Source organism: Octopus sinensis, linkage group LG9, assembly GCF_006345805.1.
Source record: "Octopus sinensis linkage group LG9, ASM634580v1, whole genome shotgun sequence".
Classification (NCBI taxonomy): Eukaryota; Metazoa; Mollusca; class Cephalopoda; order Octopoda; family Octopodidae; genus Octopus; species Octopus sinensis.
Genome location: NC_043005.1, coordinates 50,963,120 through 50,979,521, shown reverse-complemented (window position 1 = coordinate 50,979,521; position 16,402 = coordinate 50,963,120). Strand labels below are relative to the sequence as shown.

Sequence of the window (16,402 nt, the reverse complement as noted above, 5' to 3'; positions counted from 1 at the left end):
TGTTCTCGACTTTGGGCTGTCGCTGTCATCAAGGCCACTCCTTCAGTTTGGTAGTAAAACAAATTTACCTCTAGTCACGCCGACTCCCGGTTTCCATGTCGTATAAATTCTCTACCGGGATGGGACGTCAGTCCGTCGCGGGATTACTCATTTTTGCTAGTTGAATGGACTGGGTCAACATGAAATGAAGTGTTTTGCTCAAGAACACAACGCGTCGTCCGGTCCCGGAATAGAAACCACAATCTTATGATCACTAAGCCACGCACCCCCACTAGTGTGATAACTTACAGCACTTAGGTATCTCAAGCGGCCACCCATCTAAGTATTAACTAAGCTCCAGGTTGTTTAACTTCGGTGATCAGACGAGAACCGATGCATTCAAAGCGATATGGTCGCAAGCAGTATGGGAGTCCTTGAGGGAAAGCCTTCCTTCGGTGATCCCCATGCCGAAACCTTCCTCTCCCAGGTCTTGTTGGTTTTAAATTCTAGCCGATGATCTTTTTAAACTTTGCTTTTTTTTTAGGTAATAGTGTTGGCTTTACCCAAGCCTATTATTACCTCTGGGGAAAAGTGGACCATGTTAGTCTGGTCTCAAGCCATTGACCTGTCCGGTATGAGAGATCCTATCAGAATTTTGAGTTCCGCTGGTATAGCTCTGAAAGCAATTGCGGCTCGCAAGCCACCACACTGTCATAAGGAGGATTAGACTTTGTGGTGGATAAGCACTATGTTTCCTCTCTGTTATATATCCATAAGCATAGTCATCGTTTTATTTTGCTGTCAACTTACTTGACGATTGTATAACCAGTCCATCACTAACCCATAACATGTACCACCCAAGTGGAGGCGCAATGGCCCAGTGGTTAGGGCAGCGGACTCGCGGTCATAGGATCGCGGTTTCGATTCCCAGACCGGGCGTTGTGAGTGTTTATTGAGCGAAAACACCTAAAAGCTCCACGAGGCTCCGGCAGGGGATGGTGGTGATCCCTGCTGTACTCTTTCACCACAACTTTCTCTCACTCTTACTTCCTGTTTCTGTTGTACCTGTATTTCAAGGGGCCGGTCTTGTCACTCTCTGTGTCACGCTGAATATCCCCGAGAACTACGTTAAGGGTACACGTGTCTGTGGAGTGCTCAGCCACTTACACGTTAATTTCACGAGCAGGCTGTTCCGTTGATTCGGATCAACCGGAACCCTCATCGTCGTAACCGACGGAGTGCTTCAACCACCCAAGCATTTCGTACATGCTTACAGTGTCACTCTCCTACTTTTTCCACTTCTTCCTCTTTCAGTCTATCTCGGAACTTCGATCCTCTGGAACTCCATCAATTTCACCCCATTTATTTTCCCCAAACGTCGATTTGTCGAAGATGAAGAAGGAGAAAGATATCAAACTGAACATCGATCGACCGCATCGACCTCAACAGTCTGGGATGTTTTTTCGATTCGTGTTATTACCTCCCCTTACATCTTTATAAACAATGGAGATAAACAATCTAGGACTCACTGTTTTGTTTATTTCAACAAAAGAGTTGCCGAACGAGTTCCAGAGTCTATTGATATCACTTATTTTGGATAAGCAAGGTCAAGTAAAAATCTTTAGGTCACACGGCATTAGGCAAGGATATTTAGGTCTAAATATAGATTTGGAAATTAAGTCCGATATACTGCTATTTATTCTGAACAGATTTTATAGTCAATTATTGTTTCATGTGTTCGTCGATATATCTTTAATAATATCTTGGTGGATGTATTGGATGCTATCAAGATTTAAGACTACTATCTCTCCCCCCTCTCTCTCTCACTCGATCACTCTCTTGCGTTATATATATATATATATATATATCACAGCCTTAGGGCTGAAATGTATGGAGGAATATTTATATATATATATATATATATATATATGTATGTATATCACAGCCTTAGGCCTGAAATTTATGAAAGAATATGTATATATATCTGCATATATATATATATATATATATATGCAATATACATGCAAGCGTGTATATATATACTTATAGTAAATATATAGCTCTCTCTCTCTCTCTCTCTCTCTCTCTCTCCATATATATATATATATATATATGTATATATATTTGCATATATATATATATATATATATATATATATATATTATATGCAATATACATGCAAGCGTGTATATATATACTTATAGTAAATATATAGCTCTCTCTCTCTCTCTCTCCTCTCTCTCTCTCTCCATATATGTATATATATATGTATGTATATAAAGTGATGGTTTATTGTCAACTTAATCTGGCAGTTCCAGGAAAGGGAAGGATGCTACTGCTATTTACCCCTGGCCAGGTGACACAAGCGTGGACACAGTACGCTTGTGTCAGATGGCCAACTGGAAACAGTTTTTCCTGGGGCTAAATAGCAGTAGCATTTCCCCCCTTTCCTGGGACTGCCATATTAAGTTGGCAACAAACCATCACTTCATCGTGCTGCTACTGCATAAATCTCTCTGAGAGATTTAGAAATGCAATATTTCTAATTTTTATATATAGCTCTTCCTCTCTGGGTATATATATATATATATATATATATATAATATATATATATATATATATATATATATATAATACACATATCTTGTGTATAATATCTCAAATATGTATTCGTTTCTACACTAGGCACAAAGCCCGAATTTTTGGGTGAGGCGGCCAGTCGATTAGATCGACCCCAATACGCAACTGGTACTTAATTTATCGACCCCGAAGGGATGAAAAGCAAAGTCGACATCGGCGGAATTTGAGCTCAGAACGTAAACACAAACGAAATACCTATTTCTTTACTGCCCACAAAGGGCTAAACACAGAGGGTACAAACAAGGACAGACAAACGGATTAAGTCGATTACATCGTTCCCAGTGCGTAACTAGTACTTAATTTATCGACTCCGAAAGGATGAAAGGCAAAGTCGACCTCGGCGGAATTTGAACTCACAACGTAACGGCAGACGAAATACGGTTACGCATTTCGCCCGGCGTGCTAACGTTTCTGCCAGCTCGCCGGTATATCTCATATATATGTATTATATAGGAAATGTTTGTGCGCATGTGTGTATTTGTGTATGTGTGTGCGCGCGTAATTCGTCGTTGGCATCGATAAAACAGATATTGAGGTAACCGTGCACACCCATATAACCTTACACTTCGATGAAAAACAGGCCTTAGTCAACTAATCTGAACAAACAGAACTTTACGTTGTCTCATTAGGCCTTTGCGACAGTGCTGGCATCTGTGACGTAGGCAGCCTGCACACTTAAGACTAAATTTACTTGTTGCAATATTGGACCGAAATGATGGGCTGGTCGTATTACATGACTGCCATACCACACACTGGATACCTTTAGAAAATATCTTATAATTGTTTTCATTAACATGTGCCTTAAAATTATGGTAGCTAAGGTTGCATTTTTAGAAAAGTAAATATAAAACTTAACCACATAAGCAGGAAATCCTGCGGCCCCGCTACCGGCGTGCATTGCGTTGAGAAAACTCATATTCAATCTTATTTTGGCTAAAGGCCCGCACTTCTGAGGGGTAGGAAAGTCGATTACCTCTGCCCAAGTGCTTAACTGGTACTTATTCTATCGACTCCGAAACGATGAAAGCAGTGCCGCCGGGGGCAACTTTACCTTTCGTCCCAGTTGAGTATAATGGGTTCGATGAAATCGACTGATCAGCTCCACCGAAATTACTGGTCTTGTGCCAAAATTTGAAACTTATATCCTGCCTTATTTTAGCATAAAACTAAATTTTGAAGAGTGGTGTAGTCTATCGTCTCTACACTTCTACTCCATTGCCCAACTGGTATTAATTTTATCGATTCCGAAAGGATGAACGGTAATGCTGTCGACGTCGACTGTTATTCACCCATTCGGAGGTTGATAAAATAAGTACCAGTTGAATTATCGATGCATTTGAATTATCCCCTCCACCGGAATTACTGGCCTTGTACCAATATTTGAAGCCGAGAACCTGATTTATCTTTATCGTCATATAAACTTTTGGCTTTTTATCTTGAATTAATATAATGTTTATCGACACATTAAACCGGTTGTGATCCTCGATTCCATTTTAAGCATTACAATAAATCTATTGCAAAATAAAATCCGGGCAGTTAAGGGAGGAGCTTCTTCAGCACTTGACATCATTTTCTTTGGTGTTGTCACGAATTGCTCCCACTGTGGACGTTGTAACATTTAGTGCTTTGGCAATATAACTTAATTATTCACCCGCATCAATTATTTTAAAACATTATGTTTAATATCCAGTGTAAATACGGTTCCTTTTCGAACTACTGCCTTCAGTTTTACTTGACAGCTTCTTTCCAGACATTTCAAATTGAAGATACATCCAGCAACAGCGCAGATTTGTTATCCACAACAAATATGTAGTAAAATGATTGATCTAGGAAAGAAGGAAAGATCTGTTTCGCAAAAGCGGAAAATTGTCGTATTCCTATGGATGTGATAATGAAAATAAGATGAAAAGGCGAAGGATTGAGGAACAGAAAGTACTCTATGATTACAGTTAGTTGAAGGGTCACCAGATTTTATAGGCAATTCGCCTCTTGCATTTCTGACTTAAGACATAAACACACACATGCGCACGCGCATGTTAAAATGCAAACATTCACAAAGACACTCAAACACACTCTCATAGACATTGTGGAGGCGCGTGGCTTAGTGGTTAGGGTGTTGGACTCATGATCGTAAGATTGTGGTTTCGATTCCTGGACTGGGTGAGTTGAGCTCTTGAGGAAAACACATTTCACTTCTATATTTAAGAAATGAGAAATTATTTACATTATTTACATTCGACAGATATTTGTCCGCATCTTGTTTGTTGTTAACACAACGGGCATATGGCTTAGTGGTTCAGAGCGCGGGCTACTAACCCCAAGATTCTGAGTTCGATTCCTGAACAATAATAATAATGATGATGATAATAATAATAATAATAATAATAGCTCGGTAGTGAAGTGAAAGCACGTTATAGAAATAACACTACTGAACGATAATAATAATAATAATAATATAATAATAATTTTATTATTATTATTAATAATAATAATAATAATAATAATAATAATTTTACCTGGAGAAGTAAAATTGAAAAAGAGATTGAATTTATGAGAGGGGAAATATCAATATTAAATGAACTAATATGTGGAAATGATGTAAGATCCAGAACAGGAAGAAAGATGAAGAGAAAATTTGGATCCTCACCAAGAGAAGAACTGATATCAATAAAAGAAACGCTGAAACAAAAAGTCCAAGCAAAAGCCCAAAGAATACGAAGATTTGAGAAGAGAAACAAGTTTTACAAGCAAAATAAGCTGTTCACATCCAATGCCAAAAAATTCTACAGAGAAATAGGGAAGGAGAAAGTAAACGTTAAAGACCCCCCTCCCATGGAAGAAGTTCAAAACTTTTGGGAAAGGATTTGGAGTGAGAAGAAGACGTACAACATAAATGCAGACTGGATTATACAAACTGAAGGATCCTACCAAAATTTACAACAACAAGCATGGGAAGACATCACAATAGCAGACCTAAGAAAGGCACTCACGAAGGCCCATAATTGGAAATCCCCCGGTAAAGATAGGGTGCCGAATTTCTGGCTCGCATCGCTCCCGTGCGCACACGGTAAGCTAGTTCAGCTGCTCAATGGAATTTTGAGAGACCCAAAGAAAACACCTGAATGGTTAGCAAGTGGCATTACTTACCTACTCCCAAAGAATAACGAAACCAACCTTCCAAAAAACTATCGGCCTATAACCTGTCTATCCACCACGTATAAAATCCTAACATCTATCCTGGCGGAGAAAACATATGCATTCATGGAGAAGAACGATATTTTCCCCATTGAACAAAAAGGGTGCCGCCGAGGCTCTTACGGATGCAAAGATCAACTGCTAATCAATCGTATGATCCTTGAGAACTGTCACAACAAGCGCAGAAATCTCAGCACCGCATGGATTGACTATAAAAAGGCCTTCGACAGTATACCGCATCCATGGATCTTGAGATCGCTGGACATCTTCAAAATTCCCCTGTGATTTCAAACTTCCTGAAGCACAATATGTCGTTGTGGAATACGAATCTCCAATTATACCACTCTAATGGAGTACTTGCCTCAGAAAATATAAACATCAACTGTGGAATTTTTCAAGGTGACTCACTTTCACCTTTAATATTCTGCATAGCCCTAATACCCCTTACAAGTGAATTAAACAGAACAGGGTATGGGTATAAAATTGCCAATAAAAAAATAAGCCATCTATTTTATATGGATGACTTAAAACTTTATGGTAAAGACAATAATGAACTTGAAGGCCTATTGCGCACCGTGAAAGCATTCAGCGATGACATCGGGATGGAGTTTGGACTTGAGAAATGTGCCAAGGCCACTTTCCAGAAAGGGAAAGTGAAGACCACAAATTCAGTCGTGTTAGATGTTGACACAGTCATAAGAGAGCTTGAGCAAGAACAGACATACAAATATTTAGGGATAAATGAAGGCTCTGGTATTCAGCATGCAAGCATGAAAGAGAAAATCAGGAAGGAATGTTATAGGAGAGTTCGTGCAGTCCTGAAATCTGAACTAAATGCACGTAACAAGGTGTTAGCTATAAATTCCTTAGCAGTTCCAGTTGTTACTTATAGCTACAATGTGTTGAACTGGAATATGAGTGAAGTAAAGAATATAGATAGAAAAATACGCAAGCTGCTGAGTTGTAATAGGATGCACCACCCAAAGGCAGACGTAGATCGCCTTTACCTTCCCAGAGCCCAAGGAGGTCGAGGCCTGATCCAATTTGAACTAGCTTACAAAACAACCACAATTGGACTGGCCAAATATCTCGAAATATCGAATGACTGGATGCTAAAGCTCGTGGAAAATCACGAGAGACGAAAGAAGCTTCATTCTATCATCAAGGAAAGCAAAAAATTTGCTATTGATCTCGTGCAGGATACCCAAACTGAACAACCCGAGGGAAGTACGGCAACTATTGTTGCAAAGAAGGTGAAAATGATGGCAATGAAAAAACGCACGAGCAATTGGCTGATAGGTGGGAGGAGAAACCTCTGCACGGCAAATATGTGACCCGCAGCAAACAAGCTGATGTTGACCAGAAGCAAACCCATCAGTGGCTGCGGAGCTCAGGGCTAAAAGCAGAGGGCGAAGGTTTCATCCTGGCTGCTCAAGACCAAAGCCTATTAACCCGGAACTACCAGGCCAATGTGATGAAAAATGGAGCAGACCCAAAATGCCGATTCTGCAACGACATGATTGAAACAGTGGACCACCTAATCTCTGGATGTAAAGTCTTAGCACCAGTGGAGTATAAATTAAGACATGACAGAGTTGGCCAATATCTCCACTGGCTAATAAGTCGGCATTACAATATCAAAACTGCCGACAAGTGGTATAATCACCACCCTGAGGCTGTAACTGAAGGAGAAAATGTAACCATTCTGTGGGACTTTCCAGTACATACAGACCGAACCATCAAGGCCAATAAACCAGATATTGTTGTGAAAGACCAAAACAATAAAGTTTGCTTATTGATCGACATGAGCATCCCCTGTGATCATAATATCTCAGCGAAAGAGTTTGACAAGCTCAGAAAATATAAAGACCTACACATTGATATTGAGAAAATGTGGCATCTCAAGGCGGTTACAATACCAGTGATCGTAGGAGCACTAGGAATGATCAAGAAGGGAACCGAAAATTATATGAGAATGATCCCTGGCTTACCATCCCTGCAAGAAGTGCAAAAGATTGTCTTAACTGGTACATCACACGTATTGAGAAGAGCATTGTCGATGTGAGAACTGTTGCTGCTCATGTATTTTAATCTAACTTTAAAAAAAAAAAAAAAAAATGAACGAACTTCTGAGTTTGGTTTAATGGCCTACCAATATACACTATGAGTTTCTTTGCCCTAGGAGTCGGGAAGACACTCGGCAAGAAATGGAAGAAAATTTGAAAGAAGAAAAAAAAAAAGTAATAATAATAATAATAATAAACACAAACCACCTCTAGTGCTTGAAAATGACCACACCTCACTCCTCTGGAACTTCACCATTCAAACTGACAGAAAGATAGATGCAAATAGGCCAGACATCATATTGAAAGACTTCAGACAAATAACATGCCACCTCGTTGATATGACTGTCCCAATCGATATAAACTTATCTGTCAAGATCTACCAAAAACTGAACAAATATAAAGATCTTGAAATAGAAATCAGCAAAATGTGGAACCTGAAGACTAAAACAATACCTGTTGTCATAGGTGCCCTGGGAATGATAGCAAAAGGGGCTGATTGCTACCTAACTCAGATACTAGGAAACCCCAAAATGGCAGAAATTCAAAAGATAGTGCTCATGGGAACTGCTCATATCCTACGCAAAATACTTTCTATGTAATCTCAAGTTTTAAAACAAACATAATTTTCGTATGATTTTTTTAAACATTCACTAGTACAACACTAAATACAAAACCAAATATATGGCACACTAGACATAACAACAACATGAACTTCCAGCCTGTTGTCTCTTGAGGTCTCTGGGTGAGACTTGGAGCCAACTTGTACAAATGTAAAGCAAAAGTCAAACATAGAATAATAATGATAATAATAATAATAATAATAACATCGAAAAATACATTAGGAATGAGAACCCAGGTTCGAGATTTTCCCAAGTCACATGAAGAAGGCTGGAGGGTATATCAGCCGAAACGTTGTGTTAACAACTTTGTAAATAATGTACTACATTTCACGTAGCTCCAGTCCACTCAGCTGGCAAAATAAGTAACCCGTCCAGGTGGGGGAATATATGCGCCAAGAAACCGAGAAACCGGCCCTTATGAGTCAGCATGACTCGAGAAGATAAATTTACCTTTACTTTCATACACTTACAGCCACACACATATTAGCATACATGATGATATCTTTTGTTGCCAGCTGGATTCAAATGTTGGTGGGTTGATAGTGGTGATGATGTGGGTTCCGTTGGTTTAGATGTTAGTGATGGTGGGCGGGTATTTTTGGTGGTGTGGTGATCATATTGTTCTTGCTAATTGTATTGTCGTAGCTGTTTACTCTCAAGTCAATCCCCAGAGACCTATGGTCAAAGACATTTTATTCAACTTGCTTTATGTAGTTATTTAAAATATATCTGCTTATCTTTCTCATATTATGTACTACTGTTGCTGCTGCTGTTGTTGTTGTTGTTAAGCAACAAGACAGATAAGGGTGATTAGGTGATGGTCTAGGGCTTAGGGGTAGGGGACCCCAGACCTTGGAAAAAAAAAACTTTGGTCGTCTTGTTGTAGTCGAGGGTTCTTCGTTGACGCCCGACATCATTGGGAGGTGGCCCTCGAAGTCGCTGGAATGGAGAACTCCAGGTCCAAATTCTTGAACGGCTGTTGCTGCTGTTGGTTATGTTGGTGTCCATGATAGAAACACCCAAGCACACATACATTCATACACATCAATATATATATATATATATATATATATATATATATATATATATATATATATATATTCACGATATATACATTAAATATACATGTGTGTATGTGATTAACATGATATATTTTCAAATCGTTAACTATGTATATACTTTGCCATAGCTAAAATGCAAGTGACCATTGAGCAAAGAGGGAAATGTAATTTTAGAATGTTAACAATTTAAAACTAGGCACTCCGAGTTTCCGCAAGAGGGAAATTACAAACCGTATCCCGAAATTATTGGTTATGTATTACAATTTCCGAAATTTCGTAACCTAAGGTAGCCGTAACGCGAGGGATACCTGTATGTGTGTATGAATGTATGTGTTTGTTTGTGAGATTGCGTATGTGTATGTGGGTGCGTGTGTGTGTGTGCACGCGCATGCGTATGTACAAAGGCATGCCTTTGTCTTTTAAGATCCATGTTTATTATTATACTGTAGTTCTGAACGTTTGAACATGAATTTATTCACCTTAGAGCATTCTGCTGTAACTTTGAATGAAGAAAATTTGCATTTCTTGCGGTATGTGTGTATGCATATATATATATATATAATATATATATATATATATATATATAATATATATATTAATATATATATATATATATATATATTATATATATATATATGTATATATATATGTATGTATATATATGTATATATATATATATATATATAATGTATATATGTATGTATGTATATATATTATATATGTATATATATATATATCATACATGTATGCATAAATACATATTATATACGTATGTATATGTATATATATATATGTGTATATATATATTTATCTATGTATGTATGTGTGTATACATATGTATAAGTATATATATATATGTATATATATATGTGTGTGTGAGTGTATTATGTTTATCATGCATGTATACACACACACACCACACACATTTGTCATATTACGTTATATTATAAAATGTTGAAAAATGCTAGTTACTACTGAACATTTCTCGCATCCAATCAATCACGTCAAGTGAGTTTTCACATGAGAGTACAATTCAGAATAGAAGGAATAGCAGCAACATTTATTGGTAGAATTTTAATCGATTTGTAGAACCATGCACCATATATTATATCGGTGAATAGAGCGTAAGGGTTTGAAAGGAAGAGGAGAATAAATCTTTTTGTCATGAACGAATCGCAAAGAAATGAATAAAATTAAAGTGTCCGGAGAATGTGCTGAAACCTAATTAGACGAAGCTCTATGAAACAATGGCTATATGATATTCAGACAAAGAAGATCATACGCCCGTCCAGGCACGTATTTTTTTTTTATGATATGTAATCTAGGTAACAAATACACCGCGTCCACACGTAGTCACACACGTATACATATATGTATTTGGTCAATAAACTGTTGAAAATAACACCACATCACTTTGGATATGCATCCTCACACTGAGTTAAATGACGGTAGGATCTAACGAAGGATTTATTTAAACAACAACCTGAGGAGTGCATTTTACACCTTGGATAGCTAACAATGACTACACATCTCACGAATGTACTACACGTGTAAAAATGTGACGAAACAATTGTAGTGACTTTAAATAAAGACTGCCGATCATTCACTTTTCTATCATCCTTGTATATGCATTGAATATATATATATATATATATATTAAGGATAGAATAAAAAGAACACAACAAACGGAAAAGTTTAACAAAAACGTAACAAACGGAAAGTTTGGCAAAATTATAGTACACGGAAAAATCGTAGCTGATTACTCGTCAGTCAATGTCTGCGAGATCATAATGGTTTCGCGCTTTTAACACTGATACCTCTCCGTCCTGGCAACGCCAGAGCAGAAGGCTACCGGGAATAGCGAATTAACGTATACGACAAGAACTAAAGTAATGTAGTAATTGTACGTATACAACAAAAATAATTATACATATACATACATATACAAAACATAATTATACATATACATCAGAAAAAGAATAACTATACATATACGACAGAAAAAGGCCGTACTGCTATAAAACAGACAAATGTGGGTAACGCAAAGGAAGAATGGGAAAATGTCCTAAAGGACAGTAGACTCAAGAGAGGCAGAGAGGAGAACAGACGAGCGTGACCGGTCTGCTCAAAGGCAGGCCGAAAAAGTACGACACCGCCTTAGGTCGACACTGCTCGCGTGGAAGTGGGAAGAGAGACGAAAGGTTGTATAGAGCAGAGGGACCGAAGAAACGGAGGAGTGTAAGAGAAAGGGTAAGAGAGAAAGACAGAGAGAAGAAAGTAAAAGAGAAGTAAGGAAAGGAAAGAGATAGTCTTAGATGGCGCACAACAAATATTCAAAGAAAATTATATATTTATATTTATATGGACTGGGCTGTGTGTTCTGTTCTTTAGTCAGACACTTTTTTTCATGTTGGTCCAGTTCAGTCATCTGTAGAAATGAGTTGTGACGTTACTGATGCCAAGCTGTATCGGCCTTTGCCGTTCCCTGCGATAACGTCAGTTGCATGGAGAGAGGAGGATGTTATGCATGGGCGACTGCTGGTCTTCAATAAACAACCTTGCTCGGACTTGTGCCCCGGAGAGTAATTTCCTAGGTGCAATCCCATGGTCATTCATAACAGAAGAGGGCCCTTTACCCACCAACTATTCAGCTTATATGTCTCTGCACACCTTTCAATGTAATGTATACCGGAAGGTCTACAAATCTAACGGAGTCCTCAAAAGACATTTTAAGATACACAAAGATCAGAGCTTAACTGCAGCTCTTAGTGGTCCAAATCGGATATGCAATCTAAGTGGGTGTCTCTTAAAAGAAGTGTCTGGTTTACAATGTCATATCAGATGCCATTATGTTTCTAAGGTGTAGGTGCAGGAAGTGGTCAAAATTTGCATAAGGAGTAGACAACCACCATATATATATAAAGAATAGGAAGGGTTTAGTTCACTGGTTCATAGGACAAACAATTCCGCGGCATATCCCTCAAGAACTCGTCCTGTCTTCATTTATTTTGTCCTTTTCCCTCTAATATATATATATATATATATATATATATATATATAAGGGTTGGAGGAGAAATAATGGAAACACCTTGACATTTCAAACAAATTTATTTGAATATTGGGTAGGACCGCCTTTGGCAGTAATTACAGCTCGAATTCTACATGGTATGGACTCGTACAAATTTGAATTTTTTCCAAAGGAATTTTTATCAATTCTTCAGCTACTCGTAGTGATGATGGTGGAGGATATCGACACCTTATTTGTTTTTCTAAAATGCAACAGAAATGTTCAATAATATTGAGATCTGGGAACTGTGGTGGCCAGATAAGATGTTCAACTTCACTAGAATGTTCCTCGTGCACTTCAGTAACAAGCTTAGCTGTGTGAATTGGTACACTATCATCCTGAAAGATTACGTTTACCTCTAGAAACAGTTCCGCAACCATAGGATGAATTTGATCACATAAGATGCTTAAATAGTCTTGACTATTAATTCTGCAATGAAGGGATACCATTAGGCCGGTGGATTTCCAAGATATAGACCCCTAGATCATTACAGATCATCATCCACGTTTAACAGTTGGAAGAAGGCAGTCTGGGTCAAATTCTTCATTTGACTGTCTCGAAACGCATACTCGGCCGGTGGTCGGAAATAAGGTAAAGGATGACTCGTCCGAGAAAATAACATTCTTCCGCTGCTTCAGGGATCAATTCTGTAGATTTTTACTCCACTCTAAACGCTTTGAAACGGTTGTTTTTGAAAGTAGTGGTTTTCTGATTGTAGCTCTTTCTTGAAATCCGGCTTTGTGCAGCTCCCGGCGAACAGCTTTTGTAGAAACTTGGTTCCCTTGGTGGTCATTGAGCTCTGCAGTAATCTTGGGAGCTGTATTTTTGTGATCCATTCTAACAATTCGCGTACGAGTTCGACGGTTCCTATCTGAAAGTTTTCGTTTTCTTCCGTAGTTTTGTTTCGACGAGGAGGTTTTCCCCTCTTTCTCAAAGGCTGTCATTACTTTCGAGACAGTACTTCTTGATACACCAAACATTTCGGCTGCTTTCGTTACGCTAGTGCCTGCCATACGAGCACCAACAATTCAACCTCTTTGAAAGTCCGATTGATCTGTCATTTTAATGAATTTTAATTACCTTTTTCTGATGATAATCTGAAAAGAAACAGCAATTTTAGCAAAACATATCAAGCAACAAATAAATAAAAAAAAACATAAACATACAGAAGCTCTTGTCGGTTTTATAGATATTTCAAAATTATGATGCTGCGATGCCAGGTGTTTCCATCATTTTGTCTAACTCCTGTATACGCAGTGTATACGTAGTTCAGTTGATCGAAGAAGGAGAAAACTCATTATGAAAGCAGAGATCCATTTACTTAAAAATATATATTCGCTTTAATGTATGTATGAGTGAGTAAACATACGTTTATATTTATGTATGAAGGGAATAGCTTTTGTTTCAAAATTGCATTGAAGATTTGTCTCTATTCGCGTTTAAGCTTCTTTATTAATGTTTTTTTTTTCTTCACATTTCTTTTATGTTCAGTTGGGAGCAATACTGTTTTTAAATCCATTAATGTTTCCATAATAAACAATTACAAACAAATCTTCTACATGTGTGTACGTTTATATGTACATACTTAAATATACATTCCTACACACACACATGTTTGCATGCATGTATGTATGTATGTTTGTTGCATCTATGTACGTATGTGTATGTATATGTATATATGTATATATATGTATGTATGTATGTATGTATGTATGTATGTATGTATGTATGTATATATATATATATATATATATATATACATATATATATAGGGTGTGGTGAATAAACTGTCGTCTAAATTTCGCAAAAACGAAAGTAACACTGACGTCACATGTTAAAAGATGTATTTACCAAAATTACATAGAAATATCTCGAAATACTAAAGAGTAAATTTATTCAATAAAATCGCCATTGGCTTCAACCACAGCCTCTAGACAACTTCAGAATCCCATGCAACTCTTCTGGATGGTCTCCTTGTTGGTGAATGCTGCCATACTCCTTGCCTTCAGTTCATCTTTGATACTACAAGGAGTTTTGTTGGTCTCTCGCTCAACTGCCCCCCCCCCCACGTAATAGTCAAGTGAGGTTGCATCTGGGGAGTTAGGTGGCCAGATGTTAGGGGTGATGTGTTCGCCATTACTGGATTCTTCTGCTTCTGTAGCATGTTGCAGAGTCCTGCTGCCAGACATAGGGTCTTCCAGCAACCACCCTCTTGACCCAGAGCCACACTACATCCTCCGGGCACTTGATGTAGGCCTTTGTGTTGAATGTGAGACCGTTTGGGAAGATGAATGGAGGCATAACGTCGCCATCACTAGTGATCACCCCAAACACTCTGATGTTGACTGAATTTTATCACTCTCAGTACATATCCTCCGATTGCACTGTCCTCAGATTAACACCCAAACACTCTGAAATGTTCGTATTAGAGCTTACGATGCGAATGCCAAGCAGTACAGCATGTCGTTTCCAAATTTCTGGCAGAGTGAATAGCGTCATTATGCTGTTTTTCTCATAGACGGTGCCCAATCGACCTTACCATACTGTGTAGTCGACAAAATTAAAAACAATGCGCATACGTGAAATAAAAAATATAAAATGGCGACAATTTACCCATCACACCCTGTATATATACATATACACGCATATATATCATATATATAATATAAAAGAATTCAAGCAAATGTTATATAAATATATATGTATATAGGTATGGATAAACATATATGGTTATATATATATGTGTGTGTCTGTATACATACATAAATATATACATGCACATACACACTCATATTCACACACACACACATATGAGTGTGTGTTTGTGTGGAAAATCGCACTGCATGAGACAAGGCTCATCATCTGGCGAACCGCATTACTAAAAGATTCAACGTAATTTTTCTTTAGGTGTACCATTCAGAATCTCCTGCGCGCCGCAAGTTGCCCATGATTGTACTAAACGAACGAAAAGCATTCTAGTCATAAAATGCTTAAATACGCACACATTGTAGATGAGAATATATTATATAAACACGAAATTTAAAGCATCTTAAGCATTAAGCAACATGATAAAAAATATTTCAACTGCTTACGATAAATTTAACTCCTCTATTATATACTTCATTCAGGAGTTGAAACTGCGAAGACCTATGGGCGATAATATAGCTTGAATCGCTATTGTTCCAAACTGGACATGAAGGACTAAGCAAGAAACTTTTTTAAAATATTAATAAAATGTATGCGCTGCGAACTCAAAGGTGTTTCAAAGGTAATATGTTTGAAAGAAAAGTTGTTCTTTCCACACACAAATTTACACATACATATATTAATACAGTGTACACTAGGATGACTTTCTTGAGAGAACCAATGTCTCACTCTTCCTGACACTAATTCCCATCCCTGCCTTGGAGCACTCGGCAGTGAACCTATTCAATGCATTCTGGAGATCATCTTCTGATGGGCCGAATAGTACTATGTCGTCTTCAAATGTAAAAATCTAGAGAATTGGTCACTGAAGCAGCGGAAGAATGTTATTTTCTCGGACGAGTCATCCTTTACCTTACTTCCGACCACCGGCCTAGTATACGTGTGGAGACAGCCAAAAGAAGAATTTGATCCAGACTGCCTTCTTCCAACTGTTAAACAAGGAGGAAGATCTGTAATGATCTGGAGGTCTATATCTTGGAAATCTGCCGGCCTGATAGTTTCCGTTCATTGCAGAATTAACAGTCAAGACTATTTAAGCATCTTATGTGATCAAATTCATCTTATGGT

The 16,402-nt window shown here is 37.9% G+C and overlaps 1 long non-coding RNA gene and 1 pseudogene across 1 annotated transcript; both read right to left on the bottom strand.

Annotated features, from left to right (window-relative positions):
* Positions 1–281: 281 nt before the first annotated feature.
* Positions 282–400, bottom strand: LOC115216003 (annotated as a pseudogene).
* Positions 401–2,348: 1,948 nt separating this feature from the next.
* LOC118764940 lies at positions 2,349–11,556 on the bottom strand. Its single transcript, XR_005000779.1, has 3 exons — positions 11,546–11,556; positions 8,951–8,955; positions 2,349–2,465 (listed from the first exon to the last, which is right to left on the bottom strand). It is a non-coding gene; the product is annotated as an uncharacterized LOC118764940 (long non-coding RNA).
* Between the last annotated feature and the right edge of the window lie 4,846 nt (positions 11,557–16,402).